General features: G+C 45.4%; 1 long non-coding RNA gene across 1 annotated transcript; it reads right to left on the bottom strand.

The window, feature by feature from the left end:
* Positions 1 to 9,483: 9,483 nt before the first annotated feature.
* On the bottom strand, positions 9,484 to 11,089 carry LOC139705388 (uncharacterized). Its single transcript, XR_011707255.1, has 3 exons — positions 11,043 to 11,089; positions 10,129 to 10,211; positions 9,484 to 9,700 (listed from the first exon to the last, which is right to left on the bottom strand). It is a non-coding gene; the product is annotated as an uncharacterized lncRNA (long non-coding RNA).
* Positions 11,090 to 22,099: the final 11,010 nt, after the last annotated feature.

Here is a 22,099-nt window from a genome sequence, read left to right as displayed (position 1 = left end):
GAGTTATAATCTCTCCCTTGCATGTGCTCCCACCATTGCCATCCTCCATGATGTAATGCAGCCAAGAGGACCCTCCCCAGAGCCTGTGCCATGCTACTTTGAACCTCCAGAACTGTTAGCTTAACAAACCTCTTTATAAAGTCAGCCTGCCTCTGGTATTTCGTCATAGTAACATAAAACAAACTAATACAGTGGCCAATGGTATCTTCTTGGCAGAGACAACTACAGTTGGGAATGAACCCTGCCTCTGACATAAAACAAAGATGAACGCACAATTATCAGTATTTACCATGGGTAACTAAGAAGACTGTTTGTCTGACTTGAAGCACCCAGTGTTTGCCAGTGATCTTCTTACATCATCTGGGCCTTCTCATGGGGCTGTTCTAGGTCACATTGCCAAAAGAATGCTCATAAACATCATCTGCTGTGGGGAAGAGGGAGCGGTGCCTGATGTGTCGTTTCTCCCTATCAACAGTGTGCCTTCCTAAGCCCTTTCTGCTGGCTCCACAGCAGGGGATCAAGGTGAAGACCTTGCAAGCCCCTACCTGCAGGAAATCCTTGAGGCCCGGATGTGGGTAATGTTCCTTTGCTGTATCAGCATCTTTAACAAACACACACCCTGTGCTTACTTGAGAGATGTCCAAGTCCCTGAAAAACTAAGTGAGAATTGTGACATGGTCTGCTGGGAGCCATTAGCCAAATAGGTATGACAGTTTCCTTGCCAGCGTACCCCATGTTGCTGACATGTTGCAGCGACATTGAATGTAGGTGACCTTGCTCAAGGACCAAGGCAGATTAGGGTGTTCCCGGTTTTAAGATAATCGTGTTTAGGGCGTTCCCAGTTTAGGTTCCAGGTTTAAGGTTTAAGATTATTCCTCCTGGGAATAGGGCGTATCCTGCTGCCTGAGTTCCCCTTGAGTTCTCACGGGATTCAGACAGTATATTTTTTGGAGATAGAAGCCCAGTGGAGGTGGATTTGGGCAGAGAACGTGGATTTCCCCAGAACGTGATTGTAGACGGCTGGTGTGAGTTCGGGAATAAAGAGTTGCTGTTTGAATCTACAAGCTGTGTGGTGGCTCGTGATTGTGTGCCCAGCCAGACTGCGGCATTTGTGCCCAGCCAGACTGTGGCATTTGGCGGCCCGTGCGGGGAACTTCTGAAGCTTGGAGGTAAGTGAAATTGCTCGCCCCTGAGGAAGAGCGAAAGAATGGGTGACCAATTCAAAAAACAATGTGTTATTGTTTTGATTTATTTTGTTTTTATTTCAAGTTGCCTGTTCCTAGAACTTTCTCAGGCAAACTGGGGGAAATGGTTGACTCAAGGTTTGAAGTTGTTCGCCTCCGAGGAAGAAAAATTGTTAGAGGAAAGAGGCACCCCAGTAAGACCAAGAACAGTTAGGATATATGTTGATACAATACAAAAATGTAGCCCATGGCTTTTTAAAGACGAGTTATTAAGTATATCAATGGGACCATCATGGTATCCTGTAGAAGGATTTTTCTTCAACAAGAAAGAGATGGCTAATTCTGTTTACTACATTTGTCTAAGATCTTGGTTTATACAGACATCTGATTAATTTACAAAGCTAAAGTGTTAAAATATCAACCACTAAATATGAAATCAAGTACTCTTTACTTATTAAGTTCCATAAGGTAATATATTTAAACATTATGTGTGTTTTCATAAATTGGTAAATGGAAAAATGTTTAATATTGCTTTGTGTCTGTGTCTTTGCTAAAACAAGTTTACTAAGTGTTAAGATTCTATCATGTGTAATTTATATACAAAGAGTAGAAAAATTTTCAGTTGGGTTTCAATTATAGTATAGTATCATAAAAAACATGAAAGTCTTTCATCTTATTAAAGTGGAGTAATTTGTCTAAATCAGAAATTTTATAAGAGTTGTTTCAAAATGTGAATTTATAAAAAGGGTTAACGGTTAAAAAAGAGATAGAAAAAGATTCAAGATGTGAAAATATATTTTAATATAAAAGGTTAAAGGAAAAAAAATGTTTCTAGATGAGATAATCTCTGTGTGGTAAAGTAAAAAGTTGTAAAATGCCGTTTAAAAAGATTTTGAGGAAACTAGACTTACTTTAAAAGCTTGAAAGGAAGAAAGAAGAAAAAGGTATTTGTACATGGCAGATTGAGACAAAGCTTCTCAATGGAGTTAAAAAAAAAAAAGCCTTTGGTTGAAGGGCAGCCATGTAAACTAACATTAAAGCGATTTAAACAGAATCTAAGCCTTGTTTAAAAGAGTGAAGCTGTAGGTGGTGAAAAAGTACATTTAAAAGTACAGTATAGATGATAATTAAAAGGCTTTAAAAGGTTAAATTGAAGGTGGTCGAGATACCTTCATGGCGGAAAAAAGATTGCTTTATTGCATCATTCGAAGCCTAGTTAATCTTAAAGGCATTACTTTAAAAAAAATGGGAAGATAATGGGATAAAAGATTTAGATAAAGAAGATTAAAAATTTAAAGTGAAAAACTTTAAAGACAGAAGTATAGAAAGTTAAAAACAAAAAAAGATAGAAAAGATGTAGAAAGATAAAAAAAATGTAGGAAGACAAAAATTTTAAACCCACAAAATAGGAAGAAAAAAAAAAAACTAGGAGGAAAATAAACAACTAAGGGTAAATATACAAACCTTAGGGAAAAAAAAAAACTAGAAGATAGAAATAAGAAAAAATGGTTGAAAATGTCAAGTAAAGGTATTTCAGATAGAAAATGCAAGAAGCTAAGACAACTAGTAGATACAGACATATACTTATTAAAGCAAAAAGAGGGAATTGGAAAGGGGTATATATCCCCCAAAGATAAACTTAAAATAACCCTTTTTACCCTAAACTTTTTAAAATTTAGATTCATCAGGACTTAGTGCTGCGGAAAGGCATATGTATCCAAAAAATGTACATAAGCCTAAAGTACTTTGGAAAGATATTCTAACAGGACAATGGAAAGGTCCTGACCCAGTGATTGTCTGGAGTCGGGGGTCTGTTTGTGTTTTTCCACAGGGAGAACAGCAGCCGATTTGGATTCCAGAGAGATTAACTAAAACAGTTTCTACAGATCTAAAAGAAGATGATTTGACTCAAATCCATAACAGCTGATATCCAGAACTCCAGCTTGGCCATTCTTACATCTGCGACAGTGATTAACCAGGATGCTTTTTTTCAATAGCTATTTTATTATTACATTTTTCCACATCATAAGGTTCTATTTTTATTTTTTGAGCTCATACAAACCTAGGTTAATGTTTTTCTGATCAGTTTTATTTTTTGACTGTGGAGTTTTTAAACATTGCAATGGAGATTTCACCCAGGTAAAGCTACAAGGCCTTTACTATTTTCTTATGTGTTGTACGTTTGTGTACACTCTTGTGTTTTGTGTTGTATGTCTGTATGTGCGTATGTCCATATTTCTTATATGAGGAGCGCTCATGAAAAAATGGATCCGAATTATTATTATTTTTATTCACGTGATTTAAATGGTTTAATTTAAATTAGGTAAACAGCTGTTAAGGATTGTTTTTAAAGGTGGTTAACAGATCTGTTTGTTTACTAGTTTAAATTAGGTAAAAGGCTGTTAAGGATTGTTTTTAAAGTAGGTTAACAGATCTGTTTGTTTACTTTCACCTTTCCTTTTCGTTATATTTAATAATTCTTTTCAGGATAATGTCTCTTTAGCATCATTGCCAGAATTCCTATCTCCATCCCAGTGCCGGTGAAGAACTCAACAAGTAATGCTCAATCAAAGAGTCAACTTACTTTGGGAGGAAACGGATTTTGGGAGGAAATGGACATATTGATAGATTCCTCTGCTTTGAACTGCTTGCAGAACTTGCCTGGACTATGTAACTATCGTTTGGTGCAGCGAATTGTGGTAATGCTGGCATATCTTTGCTGATGGTGTCACCAGTGATGCAATTTTTTCCCAAGGAGCCGTCAATTGGCTTGGTGTCGTGGCATTTCTGTATCCTCCTCCCTTCTGCTAGTGATGGTCTAAAATTTGGGGGCCAATGGCTTATGCTGGACCGGTAGTCAGTGACGGGTATGATCCAATTGCAGTGGTATCAACCTAAGACAGGAGGCTGACGCCTAAAGGTCAGTTTTCCGATGACGGGTAAGAACCATATGTTGAATTGGACAACCTACCAGGCACGGTCCATAAGCCACATTAACCTCACTCCCCCACTGGCACCAAGGCCAAATTTGGGGGCCAACAGAGGTGAGGCAAAGAACCTCACCCCCCCACTGGTGCATAGACCTATCCACAAGTATGGCTGTATGCTGGACCGGTAGTCAGTGACGGGTATGATTCAATTGCAGTGGTATCAACCTAAGACAGGAGGCTGACGCCTAAAGGTCAGTTTTCCGATGACAGGTAAGAACCATATGTTGAATTGGACAACCTACCAGGCACGGTCCTTAAGCCACATTGCTTGTTGTTTAATTAATCAGAAGGGGGGAGATGCTGGGAGCCATTAGCCAAATAGGTATGACAGTTTCCTTGCCAGCGTACCCCATGTTGCTGACATGTTGCAGCGACATTGAATGTAGGTGACCTTGCTCAAGGACCAAGGCAGATTAGGGTGTTCCCGGTTTTAAGATAATCGTGTTTAGGGCGTTCCCAGTTTAGGTTCCAGGTTTAAGGTTTAAGATTATTCCTCCTGGGAATAGGGCGTATCCTGCTGCCTGAGTTCCCCTTGAGTTCTCACGGGATTCAGACAGTATATTTTTTGGAGATAGAAGCCCAGTGGAGGTGGATTTGGGCAGAGAACGTGGATTTCCCCAGAACGTGATTGTAGACGGCTGGTGTGAGTTCGGGAATAAAGAGTTGCTGTTTGAATCTACAAGCTGTGTGGTGGCTCGTGATTGTGTGCCCAGCCAGACTGCGGCATTTGTGCCCAGCCAGACTGCGGCAATGGTCAAACAAACCACAGCGGTAGCTCCGGGTGGAATCAGATCAGTCGGCTCTAACTTTCACATCTTATCATCCTCAATGGAAGTCAGTGCACGCTTGGCTTTCCTGGCAAACTTGTCTTTTTTTTTTCCCCTCCTGTTCTGGGGATTGAACACAGGACCTCATACATGCAAGGGAAACACTCTAGCACTGAGCTACATCCTCAGTCTTTTTAAAAAACATTTTTATCTTGAAACAGGATCTCACTAAATCACAAGACTGACCTCCAGCTTGCAATCCTCCTGCCTCAGCCTCCCAAGTATCTGGAATCAGAGGTGTGTGCCACTATACCTGACTCAAATCCTGTCTTTTGAAGATGGATTGAGAATTCTGTTTAGAGGTTCAGAAATGTTCTTTCAATATTTACATTAAGATGGGTGCCTTTGACCAAGACTAATGGGTTTTAGTAGAGCTAGTGGTCAGAGTGAGTGGTGAGCTGAGCCCTGGATTTGGAGACCATATATCTGCAGACAGACCCAGCTGTGTTGCTCACTGTGGGATCCCAAATAAGCTAGAACAACTTTGTGGGTCAGAGTCCCGAACGGTAATATAAGGACTGTAAAATTTACTCTACCTCCCCAGTGGATCATTGTGAGACTCAAACTAGAAAATTTATGAGAATCTGCTTTGCAGATCATAAAGCACTTTAGACACACGAGGAGTTGTTATTGATTTGCTATGTCATAGGAAATGAGAAGCCTCCTCCCTGGGGCTCTCTATTTTAGGAACATATGAAAAAATACATATACATATACATATACACATGAATATACGTCTTCAATTGGGAATCATTCATGGGCGATTCAAGGTTCCTGGTAAATCTTTTTGCAATATTGAAAGAAGAGATTCTGTTGATAAATGTCCAAGGAGCGCGGAAAGTAATATTTTCCACCAACAAATAGGAATTTTTAAGTGATGCCTTCTTGACCGTAGTTACTTCTTCTTGACACTATGCATATGCCTTTATTTCCACAATGTTTTCTCCTTGTTTCTTAAACGAGAGCTTTGGGAACAGGCTTAGTACAATGTGTAGCTGGAGACTTTCAAAATGCAAATAAGTCTTTCAATTCAAAGTTCAGAATATTCTCTAAATTTAAATGAGATCCACTTAAAATTTTTGGAAAGCAATCTGGCTATGATTATTAAAATTAAAAATAATCATCTTTTCGGTTATAAATGTGGCAGAGCATACGATGAGGCTAATGTTCCCTGCGTGTTTCCCCGGGTGCCAGGCCTGAGGCCATATTATACGGGATCGTATCATTTAATCCTCACAAGTCAAAGAACAGGTATATTATTAGTTCTGTTTTGCAAATGAGGAAAACTGGGCTACTAGATTCAACAAGATGTCACTTTTCCCCCAAATGTGTTCATGGAAATGTCATTGTTAAATGAGTATCTGTTAGATTTAGAACACTACCAAGCCCTGGCAGATAGAGAACCCCAGAAGAGCTGTGTTCTGTGCCCACCAGACTCCATGCTAGACCCTTGCCACAAACTCTCCGGCCCCAACTTCCCACTGCCCTAGTGGTTCCCAGAGGAGGAATGAGGCTCAGGCAGGAGGCAAGCTAGTATTGTTGAGGCTGTTGGTGACTGCCAGAGCTAGTGCAAGGCCCTTGTCAATGACTTCCTCCATTATCCATGAACAGACAGGGCACAGAGAAGAAACTTTAGTGAATTCATATTGTAAACAAACACATGGGGAAAATGGTCAGCGTCCCGAACAATAAAAAAAAATTACAATTTACAGCATCCATGAGGGACCAGCCTCCCTGATCACATTAGCCAAACAAAGTTAAATGCCAGTAGTAGTGACTTCATGCTGAACTCCTTTATTTGTATATTGCTGGTGACATGTTTATGACCAAATGCGGTGAAGATGTGGAATACAAATGGATATAAACTCAAAGATCATCCACGCACATGAAGGGAACACAGCGAAATGAAAACAGCTGTTGTGTTAGGGTGGAATGAAGTTTTTAATCTCTCCAATTGTCTTCCCTATTTTAGAATATTGTTTTTACAATAAATAAAATGGGGAGGGAAACTGAATTTTATTATCCCATGGTGCCACGTAGGGTAGAGGGTTGCCTTCCCGACTTAAATAAATCTTGGATATGACCAAGCAATTATGAAGAAAACAAAGATTCAGTCATTTGAAACTTCTGCCTTCACCTGGGAGATGGAAAGTAGGCTCTAAAGCATAGAGTTTTATGATCCTCATTCAACCCCGTCCTTTTCTTGATGAAGAATAGAGACCCAGAGACAGAATTTTTTGTCAAGGTCAAACAGTTCTCTGTGAAGCTACAGCTGACACCTGTTGCTTCATTTGACAAAAATTCCATAAAATGAAAATACATATGCTACTTTTATTAAAACCACCAAAAATTCAGCAAAGAATGGATAGGTCTTGCCATCCAAATACGCAAGCAAGTATGTCCCTAGGGTCCACTCTGGGACTTCTGGTTGGGGCATACCGGCCGCCGGTCTCAAGGCATCAGCTTACTCTAAGGCAGTGGTTGTCACCGTGGGGTCCCTGGGCCGCATCCGTATCACCCGGGGACTTGTTAGAAATATGAATTCTTGGGCTCCGTCCATGGTGAGGTGAATCATAAATTCTGAGAGTGGGGTCTAGCAATGTTGTTTAACAAGCTCTCTGGGTGTTTCTGATGCAGGCTAAATTGAGAACCAGGCTCTAAGGCAGCGCATCTCTGAGTTCAATGTGCAAAGGAATCCCCTGGGGACCTTGTTAGCCTGCAGGTTCTGATTCAGTCTGGGGGATGGGGTCTGGGAGCTGCATTCCTAACAAGCTCTTAGGATGTACCAATGCTGCCCCTTTGGGGACCACATTGGGAGTCACAAGATTGTCCTAAAGTTGTGTGCCCATGGTAGATTGTGAATGAGCTCCCCACCTGCCTAGATTATGAACCTCAGCCCTCTGTGTCCTTTCCACTCAAAATTTGGTCCGGAACCCACATTCTGGGGATCCTCTGAAGCTTGTTAGAAATGCAGAATCTCAGCTTCCACCCCAGATCCCTAGCATCAAATCTTCATTTTAAGAAGATCCTGATTTTAGTTGGTAGGGAACATGAGTGACATTGCTCCGGGAGATCACCTGATATGAAGGGACAACCAATATCTTAGAGCCAGTCACCTTCATCAGACGGCCTCGTGACCTCATGCCAATGCAGCTTAGAAATGTTGTTCTCCCTACATTTGGAAATGGCTGACAGCCCAGGTGGGAGAAGTGGGGAGTGAGAGCCTCACAAGACAGAAACCAACAAAGGGGGGCAGGTGGAAGAGGCTGGGGGACAATAGTCCTACAGAAGCATTTTTAAATGAAAGAAAAGTGTTTAAAAATAACATTCCCTCTCACCCCAACAAAAACAAAATAAAACAAAATGACAACTGTTGTGGAAATTTTTCCAAACTGTACAACTTCACCACAGATGGGGGAGTGGCTGGCCAGCACCAAGCGTCCCCTCATTACCTCCTAAGACTCTCCTCCCATGTCCACCCTGCTCCAGACACCAAGGGAGAAATGCAAAAAGTACACAGTCTGAAAAAAATGTTTTCATTAGAATCACTTTAGATCAAGCGCCTTCTGTATGAATTTCCTATGGTTTCTATAACTATCTCAAGTTGGTGAGTGGCTTAAAACAACACAAACTCATAATCCAACTGTTCTGGAGGTCAGAAATTCTAAAGCCGCAGTGTCTCTAGGGCTGTTTCATCTGCAGGCTTTAGGGGAGGATACACTGATGCGCCTTTTCCAGTTTTATTGGAAGCCTGCATTTCTGGATCATCTTCAAAGCCAGCAGCGCAGCATCTTCAAATCTCGCCTCCCTTCAAGCTCTGCTGCCCTCCTCACGTCTCTGACTCTCCTGTCCCTCTCTTTCCTTTATAAGGACCTAGAGATTAACTGGGGCCACTCAAACAATCTGGGATCTTCTTGGGAGAATTTTACATCTGTAAAATTCCTTTTGCCATGTAAAGAATATTTTGTTCCCAGGCTCCAGGATTCCAGTGAGGACATCTTTGGGGAACGGGGTCATTATTTTTATGTATGGTACACCTGCTTTGGAAAGCTCCCTTTCATGGGTCTCATGGTAAAGGATCTGCCTTCCCAGGGGGCTTGCTGGACTCCTGTGGACCCTGCCTTCGAAAATGGGAAGATAATGTGTATGTCACTGCCTTGTTCAGAAGGGAGGACAATACAGTATTTCCTGTCAGGTGTCCCACTATCAGCAGGACTCAGCTTGAGTTATTTATAGCCACAATGGCCTGCCTTTTACATTAATGTAACCATCTGCATCGAATGCATTTTTAAGATAGGCTCTGCTGAAAGCCAGGCTGGGGTGGCCTCTGTTTTGTGGGATACCATGACTCACAGGGAGAATATAATGAGACCTAATGAGTATGATTATTTATCAGGCCCAGCTGCTCCCACCCCCCACACCCCACCCCCACCTTGCCAATGCCAGTGACATCTGAAATACACTTATTTCAAGAAGCTTCCATTGGGGATCACCTTTTCTTGCTTGCTCTAATGAATTTAGAGCCAGTGAAGGGTACCAGGGGACTGATAGCCATAGGCCACCCCATAGCTTAGGAGTCAGTCAATGAGGCTTCCAGCTGCTCAGAGCACTGTGACCTTGAGCAGGAAGCATGTGGATTCTGGATTCAGAGCCCCCTCTAGCCGCTGGCTGGTCTTCACTGTAGCTGATGGAGCTCCTTCTGGGAAGGAGAAGTAAGGATAGAGATGGTCTTTGAGGCCAGGGCTAGAAAACATCCTTATTCCCTCAGCAAACTCAGATAATAAAAGCCCAATCCCCAACCTCAGGAACTTCCAGAGAAGAAAAAGAAAACAGCAACAGTCCAGGGTGGAAGAGCCGCACTAAAATTAAGTAAGGGATGTTAGGGACACAGAAGACAAGCCCTCCAGCCTCAGAGGCAACACTAGAGCAGGAATAGAACGATGAGGAGGAATTAACCAGGCCAAGGAGTGAGGGCCAAGGAGGCTTTCTGGGCACAGAGAGAAACAGGACACAAAGCAAGCTCTGGGTAGGTATTGGCTATTAGCGCCTGTGCTGTTGCTATTATTAATGTATTCTCGCACAGAAAGGGCACTGTTACCATGACATCGAACAAAACCTAGTGCTTACCAAATGCCTTGTCCATGGGCTTTGAATACGGTAGCTCTCTCCTCTGATGCCCATGAACACCTTATGAAATAGCAACTCTCAGCCTATCAGAAGGAAACCAAGGCAGAGAGAGCTGAAGACCAAGATAAGGTGACCAGAAGAGGCAAAGCTAGGAGGTTCTTCTTCACAGCCTGATTCCAGAGCCCTGGCTCACAGAAGATTAGCTGTTCTGAAGCTCTGAGTCCCCAGTGCCATGGAAGATACACATGGGGCAGGGGGCAGCACAGTGCAGGACACGGTTCCGATTGTTCCCTGGAGAGCCATGGGACTTGAAAAAGTCCAATAGGGTTCGCCTCTATTTCTGGTGAGTGGCAAGCTATGGAGGGAACGAGGAGCAGGCTGGTGGCAGGAGGGGACACCATCAGGCCCTCCCCAGCCTCAACTGCTCTGTGCTGCAGTTGTAATGGCTCCAACGCTGTCCAAGGAGCCCAGCCCCTGGCTTGGACCACATCCCCCCCCCCCAGCAGCTCCCAGACCTTTCAGGCCACAGAAGCTGCCCCTGTGTAGAATATCAGGCACTCCCACAGGCTAAGAGTGAGGGGTCCCTGTGCCCTGTGGCTCAGGGGAGGCCTGGCTGCCAAGTCCACTGCAAATAGTCCAAAAGGAAATGCTCTAGTGGCCCATGAAGGGTGGGAGACAGAGCCGAGAGCCAGGGCCTGGATCCCAGGATACATCTGTAGATGTTTATCAAATGAGCCCCACATGGCTTCTCCTCCTCCAAAGCTCTTCCTTTGCCATCCCCAGATAAGCTCCAGCCAACGGCACTGGCCCTGCCCGCCCCAGGCCGTGCAAGACCTTCAGGTCCTCTACAACTTGACAGCAATTCTCTTCTCTCTCCCATGGATCCAGCTGGGGCCCCTCCCCCCAATGCCCACCTTGTCCCTTCAGCCTTTCGGTCAGCAAGGATGAGGCACGCGACTACCCTAGGACAAACTTCCTGTCCACACAGCTCAGCTGGGTAAACCGGTGACTTGCAGAACACCTTGGCTCTGACGACCTGGGTGTTGCAAATAACTGAGGCACACACGCAGGCTGAGGCCAGACTGGGGAGGGAGCTGGGAGCATTTCAGGCCATTTTGAAAAATCATCCACAATCAACTTCTTGGCCTGAAATGACCTATGAAATAAAGATTCTTGGTGATATTTGAGGGAACATTAAGTGCTTCAGGCAAATTATTCCAAGTACCCTGCCAAGTATCACTAGCTGGGATTTTATTTTCTTAGTTGTTTTTAGTTGTTCTGATTGTGCTTCAAGGACACCGAAAATTGAGTTAGACTCCTCAGTCCTTAATTGTTGTCAGTAGCTGTGAATAAGAACCTTCCGTTTCAAACCCTGGCTCTACCACTTGGTGTTAGCTCGGTGACATGCTTGGTCTCTGTTAACAGAAGCAACAGTGATACTAACACCAGCAGCCTGCTGTAAGCGGGTCAGGTTAGTTATTATACACGAACCCTTAGCACTCTGGCAGGTGCATAGTAGGAGCTGTGGGTTTGCTCTCTCGTTACTATTTTTGTGATACTCTTCTCCTCCTTCTCTGATCTCTACTTCCCTTTCCCTCTCCAGAAAACCAGTCTAAAGGGTTTGATATATGACCTGTTATCCTTGTAGACAGGCTTTCAAAGTCAGAATTAATTCCAGGCCACAAGTCACAGCTAACAGCCAATGGTGCTGTGTTAACAATTCCCACGAGCGCCGTGTGAATTATGGAGAGCTACAGTGATCGCCATATTCCGGGATAACAATTCAATTTACCCATAAAATAAATTCTTTATAGGTCGATCATTTTTATTGATGCTATATAAGTCTGAATTCTAAGTTGCAAGCTCTAGAAATTGATCCTGCCTGAGAACCTCACAGAATGCCCAACAAGAGGGTGTCAGGGACTCTAATCCAGACTATTTTACAAGGATCTAGGCTAAAAAAGACTCCATCATCTTCAACATACAACCTTGAAGGTTGCCCAGGGCATCAACACTCAGAGACTGAGGAAGAAGGTAAGAGAGGGGGTCACGTGTGGGAGGTCTTATTGGTCTGCCCTATGAGTGGCTTCATGCCATTGGCCAGGATTAAAGCACATGACCGAATAGCAAAGGGGGGCTGGAAAATGGGTTAGTAGTCAGCTATGAGTCTTTGCTACAGAAAGCAAGTATTTGGCCTTTCAGTTACCCAGACCCACGCGGGAAGGAATTCCCTTACAAAAGGGTCTCAAACACTCAGCAGCCACAACAGATGACAAATGTCCAATGTAGACATTACAAGAGAGACTTGGGGATCTCTCCTGAGGTTGCAATCAAGATGTTGGTGAGGGTTGCAGTCTTAGCTGAGAGTTGATTAGAGCTTCTAAGGCAGTAGAGGAGGAGAGGTACCTTCATTTCCCCCGGCAGACTTCTGCTGAGCGTTCCCCATCCTCTGTTTAAATCATGTGTGATTTACAGTGTGACTTATTCACCCAGTGGCTAGGAAAGTTTTCTGGCATTAAAACTTTGCATATAACTGCCATATAAAATGATCCAGGATTTGCAGTGACAGATATACTAGGTCATCAGCATTAGAGTCCCTCTTTTCAGGCTTAAAACCATGTGTCCACCCACAAGTCACAAACGAGAGGTCCCAGGACTGTGCGAGTTTTTACTTTACTCTTAGAGAAAAACCCCTAAAGAGCTTTGGTGACTACAAAGTGAATGCATGTCAGTAAGTGGCTGCAAGACGCCTTGAATCATGGGATATATCAAGGGCTTTGGTGTCATTTTAGTAGGAGCCTCTCTCCATGCCTGACCACGGGAGGACTGCTGAGGGCCATGTCACCTGCCAGGTGGACATCTCTAACCACTCTCTCTGGGTTCTGGAAACATGGCAGCCCTTGCTCCTTCAGGTCTCAGGCAGTACCAGCTCCCTCTGTTGCTAGCCTTGGAGCCTTCCCCAATTCTAGCAGGTTTCTCTTGAGCCTTTTGTGAAGAGCCCCTTTATGAAACATTCCTTGATCTGTCCTAGTACCATTTTTTTTCCTCTGCCAGGACACAAGCCTGTCAAGAAGACACTTACCTTGGACATGATAAAGTCATTCCAACCCCTGTTCTCCTATTGTCTTGAGATCAATCCAACACACCCTTGGTGCCAGGGTGTGATCTGCTCCAAACTCCCTGTCTTCACTCAGGTGGGTTTTGAGCGGTGAGCCCTGGGGGTCTTTCTTGCAGAACCTGCATGCTGTGTTTTTCACCTGCAGCCTCAAAAGAGGTTACAAAAGTCTAAACAGCCTTCAAAGACATTGAAATTTGCGTTCTCACTGTCATGTTGAGCCCTGCATTTTAGCAGAGCTGCTTGTTTGTTCGTTGGTTCATTCATTCATTCATTCTAGCTCGTGTTTTGTGGGCACCTACGTACCAGGCATTAGTGTAGGTTCTGGAAATGCAGCCATAAAAAAAAAAAAAAAAAAAAAAAACAAATGTCTTCTCCGTGGAATTTACAGTCTCCTTTGGTTTCAGGGAAACCTCATGATTCAGGTTCGCTGCTTTAATACGATTTATTTCATTTCATTTTTGTGGTGCCAGGAATTGAACCCAGTCCTTCGCAGGGCAAGTGCTATCACTGATCTACACCCCAAGGCTTTAAATGCCATTTTAAAGTTCAAAGTAGTGTGATCAAGAGGTGCTTCCTGTTAGGATCCCCTCCCTCCCCCACCCACCCCCACACATACTGGGATCGACAATGGGCACATCATAGTTTCTGGAGTCTCAGATGAAAGCTGATGAGGAGTCTCTGGGCAAGGAACACCTTCACCCTCCCAGGCTGATTCTGCTTATGACATTAAAAGATCCCAGGAGCAACAGGTGTGCCCATGGACACGGGCCTTCCTTCATCTCCCAGTGCACTGCCCCCGCCCCCCACTGTGGCACTCCTGGAGGGGCCGTGTTTTTAATGTGTGTCGCTCATCATCGACAAATGTCTTCACCCCCACATGGTCTTGAAGCACCAAGGCCTGGGGCTTAGAGTGAAGGGACAGAAGTAATTCCCATTCTCAGGATGCTTTGCCTGGACAGAGGGGGCTCTCGGCTGTCTCGATTGTTTCACTCAGCAAGCACGAGGCTTCCGGGCTTGGGAAGCGCATGCTGTCAAATGAACCGAGTCAGGCTCTTCCACATTCCCTAAGGCATCCCGCCAACACAGGGCTCTGTTTCCAGTACAACCTGGATTTATTTCTGCGTGCTCCCAGGGGGGCCTCTTCTGCTGACCTAGTCCAGATTTTAAATCCCCCTGTGGCTGCAGAGCCACACAGATGGCTCCAGCCCCACAGCAGCGGGATCTAAATGGGTCAGAAACTTGAGGGACACCGACCCCCAGCACTCTGGCTGTCCCTACAGTTACCTTCCTGGTAGAATGCAAGGATGGACCTGGAGATATGGAAATGACAATGGCTTTGGTGGACAAAGCATCTTGTCAACTCTTCCTCAAAGCTTATGCCCTCTGGGGCAGGGACGACTGGGATCCATTGCTCTATTACTCCACACATTAAGGAATGCCTGTCTTCTCATGGGTGACATCCACGTGATAGGTAAGCCACTTGCTCTTCCTTCCACGTTACAGTTCAGACCCAAGGAGCCGAGGCATGGCAAGATTCTCACATGGGATGGAGTGATTGGGTGGGCGCACCAGCAGGACCACAGTCTGGGTTGGTGAGAAAAGCCAAAAAGAAGAAGGGGGTCCTACCACCTGCCTCGCTCTCTTGCCTTCACCAAGGTTTCCAGCACCTTCTCTCTCATCCTCACGGGCACTGTGTCCACCACTTAAAACTGAAGGAGAGGGAGCTGGGGCGTGGGATAAGAGTTGGCAGTTAGTGGGACAGAGAATCTGTTTGAGAAGATAAAGTCCTGAAGACTGATGGTGGCTATGGCCACACAACAGTGTGAATGAGCCTGATGTCACGGAACTACACACTTTAAAATGACTAAAATGATAAATTTGAGTATTTAGGCCCCAAATAGGGGACAAAAAGAAAGAAGCTATTGAAAAAACATAACAGCCAGGAGCAGCGGAGCACACCTGTAATCCCAGCTACTCAGGAGGCTGAGGCAGGAGGATTGTAAGTTTGAGGCAAACCTGGGCACTTGGTAAAATCCTGTCTCAAAATAAAATAAGAAGGGCTGGGGGTGTGGCTCAGGCGTAGAGCACTTGCCTCGCATGTGTGAGTCCCTGGGTTCGATCCTAAGTACCACAAAAACAAAAGAAAAATAAATGAACTTCAAAAGTGTCATGCTACAGGAAAGAAGCTAGATACAAAAGGCTCTACACTCTGTGGTTCCATTTATAAGATTTCTGGAAACGTCCGGACCACAGAGGTGGGGGTGGGGAATGAGGTAGTGATTGCCAGGAGCTAGGATTGTTCAAAAGCTGTTGACTGCAGAGGGGGACAGGGGTTTTTTAGGGTGATACAAATGTTCCCTATGGTAATTGTGTTGGATAAATAGCTGATTTGGTTCATCAAGCTCATCACAGCCAGGGTTGGCAAGTGTCGGTAGTCCCAGCACTTAGCTAAGGCAGTAAGACTCCTTGAGCTCAGGAGTTCCAGGCCAGCCTGGGTACCAGAGACCCTGTCTTTAAAAAAACAAAAATAAATAAACTCATTGTATACCCTCTAAAAATGATTGTTTGTCTTATGTCAATTCTACTCCTACGAGTTGATAATGGTGCCTAGGAATTGCCAGAAAGGAAGATCCGTTCAGTGGGTGCTTCTCCCTGGTCCCCCTTTTCTTGGTGCCTCTACTAGGGACATGAGGGACTCAACACACTCATAGTGTCCTAAATGAGACAGAAAAGTACAGGAATTCCCTAGACCTCCCCAAACAGCTGGAGAGATGCAGGTGGGAGGACGGGAAGGGGCGTGAGGACAGGTCACTACAGGACTGTTTCTCGTTCTGCCGGGCCCTGGCCACTGGACTGCCTGACCTTGCTGACCCTGCTAAATGAAGCCAAGCTGGATTGGTTTTCCCACCCTCCCCCCTGCTCACTTTCACTTCCATCATCTCTCACAGCCCCTCCCGTTCTGAATTCCATCTGATGATGCATCCAAAAAAGCAGTTGGGGGTCCACCTGAACCTTTCATTTTTCTTTAATAAGTTTCCTTGTCACACCTCAGGTACTTACCTCAGGCACGTTCAGGCGCTGGATAACTTGTTCAAGTGGGAGATGTCAAGGAGGCCATTTATGGACCTTCACGTGCAGGGTGCCAAGACAGCCCCTCGGGCTCTGAGTGCGTCTCTCCTCTGCAGCCCTCCTGCTGCCCATCCACAAGGTCAGAAGGAACTTGGTCCATGACCATGAGTTCCTCAGGCACGGTGACAAAACTATTGTTTTAGGAAGGGACTGTAGAGGGCCAGAAGGAACACATAGTAAGTAAGTCCCTTCTGATCCGCCATGTTGGCCTTGGATTCTGTGAACTGGATGACCCATAGCAGTGATTGTGTCCCTCCCGACAGACATAGAGCTTATTAACTCCCAGTACCTATAAATGTGGTTTCATTGGGAAACAGAGTCTTTGTAGGTGTAATAAGCCAAGGAATTCAAGATCAACTACGGTACCAGGAGGAGAGAAAGAGCTTTGTGGCAGAAGCAGAGGAGCAGCCCCAGAAACAAAGTCAGAGGCAAGAGATTGACCTCCGATCCAGGGAATGGCTGGAGCCACCAGAGATTAGGGGAGAGGCGTGGGGCTCTCTTACAGCCTCCAGAAGGAGCTAATCTTGCCAGTGACACTGATTCCAGATTCCAGAGCTGTGGGAGAATGAATTCCTGTTGTTGGGGGGCCATAGTTAATGGCAGTCCTAGGAAACCTCTCCTGGGGTTCGGGGGCCTGTCTTGGAGAAGGCCCTGGATGTGGGAAGAGACCAGGCTCTAGGCCCTTCCTCCAGAGGCTCTATCAGGGGAATCTGATGCCAACTTCTAACCTACGAAGGTGATCAAAGCAGAGCTCATTTTCTGGGTGGCCAGGATCTGCCTTATCGCAGGGTAGCCAGCACCCTGCCAGGGTGAATTTTGCCTGCTCAGAAGGGGGTAAGCCACCTGAAAAAAATGAAGTCTGAAATAATTAGTGAAGAAATAAGAGTCAGAGCCATACAATAGATTTATTAAAAGCAGAGTACCTGATAGTTTCTTCCAAGCCCATACAGGAGCTGGAACAGAATAGCTAAAAAATGGCTCCAGTTCTTTATTTAAGGGAGTACATCAAAGGCAGGGATGAGGTTTCAGTGGGAGGAGTCTTGCTTCCTGGTGTCTTGCAGTCAACAGGTTGATTGGCATGTTGGCAAGCCACACCATCTCTGAGAGGCTGTGTCTCTGTGCCCATGCAGCAGGTTACCCCGTCTCGGTGGTGTGTGGGATCTTTGGCAGAGCTGGGTGGGAATCCACATATATTTGGGCCACCTCATCAGAAGGAGTGCTGATCTGAGTTCCCAGGCACCAGACTTTCCCACTCAATGGCTTCCATGCCTACCTTGTCCGTGCACATTTCACGGATAGCTCTCAACACTGCCTGGCCACTCAGGGACAGAAACCCCACTCTCCCAGCCTCTCCCTTCCCAGGACTCCCTCGAATTCCCCACTCCTGACTGGAGGCTCCTCCATGAATCCCAGAGGCTCTGTAAGATAGCCTGAAGCCCCCAGAGCTGAAGAAGACCCAGGCAGAGGGGACTCCACCAATGTCTCTGGTGGCCTAGGCAAATAGCTGTTTCTTTGAGTCTCAGTCTTCTCGTGTATAAAATGGGGATCCTAATTCCCACATCCTCTGAATTATGTCTCCCCAAACTCTCTAGGCTAAAGCCCTAACCCACCATGTAACTGTATCTGGAGACCAGGTCTTCAGAAGGCAATATGGTTAAATGAGGTCCTAACGTGAGACCCTAATCTGATAGGCATGAAGCCTTATAAGAAGAATCTCTCTCTCTCTCTCTCTCTCTCTCTCTCTCTCTCTCTCTCTCTCTGTCTCTCCCCCCCCCCCCACTCCCTACCTTCAGAGGCTACATCAAGAACCTGGTCGTCTATAGGCCAGGTAGAGGACTGTGTTAGTCAGTTTCACGTTACTATAACAAATAACTGAAATGATTAACTTATAAATAGGAAGGGTTTATTTGGCTCACAGTTGTGTAGGTTTCAGTCCAGGGTCTCTTGGTCCTACTGCTTTGGGATTGCAGTAAAGCAGCACATCATGGCGTGATTACGTGATAGAGCAAAGCTGTTCACTTCATGCCCAGGGAGCAAAAGAGACTGAGAAAGATAAAGAGGAAAGACCTGGGATCCCACTATGTCCTTTAAGGACACTACAGACCTAAAGACCTCACATGGGTCTCGCTTCTTAAAGGTTGTACCCCCTCTGGACAGTGCCTTTTTAAGAAATCAAGGCTTTAACACAAGGACCTTTGAGATGCACCTGACACTTAAGATCCAAACTACAGCAAGCACCCTCATCAGAACCAGAACCAGTTGGCATACTGACCTTGGACTTCCAGCCTCCAGAATTTGGGGTTCCAGAACTATGAGAAACTATGAGAAATAAATGTCTGTGTGTTGAGTCCCCCAGTCCACGGTTATTGGTTGTGCAGCCCAAGCTGACAAAGACATCACCTTACCCAGTTGTTTGGAGGGTGAAATGAGAAACCTGGATACCTTCAGTAGCCCACATTAGAAACTGAGTAACAAGTGAAGGTGACTTCCAGTCTCCACTTTCCCTACTCCATTGTCCCATTGTTCCTGCTCCTTTTTATGTCATGTCAAAAGACCCTTCACAGCTCCATGTAGTGGTTGGGGTGTCATGTGGCCCAGTTTGGTCAATGAGCTACTGGACGCCAGCAGTCCTCCTTGATAAGAGAGAGTTGTCACGTGAGGTGAGGTGTTTGGCCCTGCCGCGGTCGTGCTGTTACAATGAAGGACCTGAAGAATCTCAGAGACACCAATCCACTGCTGAACCCCTGGCACGATTCTGGGATCACTTCCCTACGGGCTTCTTGTCAAGTTAGATAATAAATGTCTCGATTGTTTAAGTCACTGTAAGAAGAATTCTGCTGAATGTAGGACCTGCCTCCCAGAATTGTTATGGGGATTGGGTGGATTAATTCATGCCAACCACGTGGCCCCTAAAGCCATCAGGTCACTGTGTCCAGCAGTGAGGCTGCCCATAGCACCTGTCTAAGGAACAGTGAAGGAGCCATGGGCACTGATGGGGGGTGGGGGTGCTGATTGCTAACTGCTGGGAAAAAGCACCAGGGTCGCTTATAGTATATATACACCTGTGACAGAATAGCCTACCATTTCATCCTCATGGTAACCCTTGAAAGATTGGTAAGGTACCTACTGTGCAAGGGCTGTCATGTTTGGCCTGAGTCAAGGTTTACCAACTCTGCTAGAAGGTAACCTCGGGTTTGGTCAGTTCAGGCAGCTATAACAAATGACCACAGGCCAGCAGCTTAGAAATGACAGAAAGCATTCCTCACGGTTCTGGAGGCTGGAAGTCTGGGATCCAGCATGAGTGGATTTGGGTGAGTCACCCCTTCCTGTTGCAGAGGGCAATCTTCTTGTGTCCTTATGTGGTAGAAAGGGACCTCTCTGGGGTTCTTATATAAGGGCACTCATTCCATCCACAAAAGCTCTACCTTCATGACCTGGTCACTTCCCCAAGTCCTAGTATCACCTCCTCGTATGATATTAGAGTTAGAATTTCAACATAGGAATTTGGGGGGAACACAAATATTCAGGCTATAACATTTCAAATGCTTGCCTCATTTTTTTTTAATTTTTATTTTTCTCCTCTCTTGTGTTCTTTATGTTAAACTCAATATGTGTTAGAAGGATGGCCACCAGTCTAGTGATGGATGCTTAAGGAAAAGGAAAACAAATGTTTTTCCTTTGTTCTCATTTACCACTCAATACAATACTTCCGATGCACGGAGTCCCACACACCGAGCAATCAATGCTACAGAGGAAGATACCTGGGTGTCCAATAGTTCAGGCCAATCCAGACCTCATCTACCTGGAGATGGCATCAGATCTCACAGCCTGAGGACTCTGTCCCACAAGACTGACCTCTCCTTCAGTTATTAATTGGAAATGTGAGGTGATTTTGGATTCTGACCAATTGGGTATAAATTGAGGTTCCCACAATCCCTTGCTCAAGTCCTACTGAGCTGCTGGGGTAGCTCAATAGCACTCAGGGAAGCACCTTACTTATGTTTATCTACCACAAGGGACATCACAGGGATGCAGGTGAACTGCCAGATGGAGGAGAAGCCCAGGGTGGGGTCTGCCGGGAGGGCCACAGAGCTTGTGTGTGCTCAGCTGCACAGGAGCTCCCCAAACCCACCCTCTGGGGTCTTCAGGGAGGCTTCATTGCTTAGGCATGCGTGATCACAGCACTCGCCACGGCTCAGTTCAGAGGTTGGGGTTGGGGTAAAGGTGAAAGTCTCAACCCTCTAATCCTGCCTGTGACCTGCACTCGCCCTGAACCTACCTAGTGGTGGCCAGTCCCTGACTTCTCTTCTTGTCTAAAGATAAGGGCATCCTGGGTAAATGTGCATTGGGTAACACAGAGCAGACCACTGACGGAATCATGAACCCCAGGTTTGGGTTATGACTTGGTCACTAATAAACTGAGTCACTTTGGGAGGGTCCCACAACCTCCCTGCAGCTCCTTCCTCATCTGGAAAACAGGGGCCTGCATTATAAATCCACTACTGTCCTGTGACTTTGTAAACTGACTCCGCCACTTGCTAAGTATATAACTTCAAGCTAGTGACACATATGTAAACCCTCCCCAAGTTCCAATTTTTCTTACTTATACAATGGGCACGATTGCAGTCCTTTTTAAAGTTTAGAAATAACACATATAAAGCATCTAGCACAGTGCCAGCCACACAGACAGGCATTTAAGTAGCAAAAATTCTTATCACTGTTAGTTTTATGAGTCTTCACCTTGGGATAAAATTGTGAAACAGGCCGATTCTATCACTTTTCAAACTCAAGGTTTGCAAATGCCTCGCCTGATAGCGCTGGTAAAGCACATCAGGAGTGTATTTGGCACAAAGCCAGTGCAGCGAGACCTTGCCCCTGCAACTCTTGTCCAGACCAACTTCCTGGTAAAATGAGTTTGAAAAAAAACGTCCAGGGCAGAGCCATAATTAGAAATGACTGAAGGCCTTAAGCGAAAAACAGCAAGGTTTTGCTGATCAATACTTGCCATTTATTTCAAAGAGAAGGAAGGCAGGTTTGGAAAAGCCTTAGAATTGGCATCCTGGGTCTTCCCTTGGTGCCAAGTGGGTGTTACAAAGAAGCCTGACACTCAGAACCAGAAAACCTTTCCTTCATGCCAAGAGTCACCTCCAGAGAAATGCTTCTACCTGCCAAGGACCCTCCTCACTGGTGATTCTCAGACTCTGCCCAGGCACCCTGGCTCCCTCGGGGAGAGTCCCAGCACCTCAATAGCAGACCAACCTTTCACTTTTCTGTTCTGGAACCCAGGTGCCTCTGACATGAAGCCCCTGTGGGATAAAGAAAGTTGTAGGAAACTCACAAATTAGAGTTTGGGGCCTCGAGTGCTAACCTCACCCACACTCCAATGCAGTCACACAAAGGTGAACACCTGTCAAAGCGACTGCACAAACGTGCAGGAATATACTTTGTTTTCTGCCTTGAGGCTCCGTTCTGGTTTCCAGTTGGCAGGGGCAGGAGCAGGGTGGGAGAGGTTTCAGTTCATTTATCTCCTTTTCTGTCCTCCAAAAGGGGAACATGAGGGTTGCCTCCATGGGAGATGTGGACTGTTTCCAAATCTCTACCGTAAAAACTCTGATTTTTTTTTTTTCAAGGCTACTTTTTAAAAAGATTTCCATCATGAATACCCTTGCACTTGCATGAACCCATTCACGGGCCCAGGTACTTTTCTGTTAAACTTCAACAGAG

This window comes from Marmota flaviventris, chromosome 4, assembly GCF_047511675.1.
Source record: "Marmota flaviventris isolate mMarFla1 chromosome 4, mMarFla1.hap1, whole genome shotgun sequence".
NCBI lineage: Eukaryota > Metazoa > Chordata > Mammalia > Rodentia > Sciuridae > Marmota > Marmota flaviventris.
Note: the sequence above shows the minus strand (reverse complement) of the source record. Positions and strands in the feature narration are given on the sequence as shown.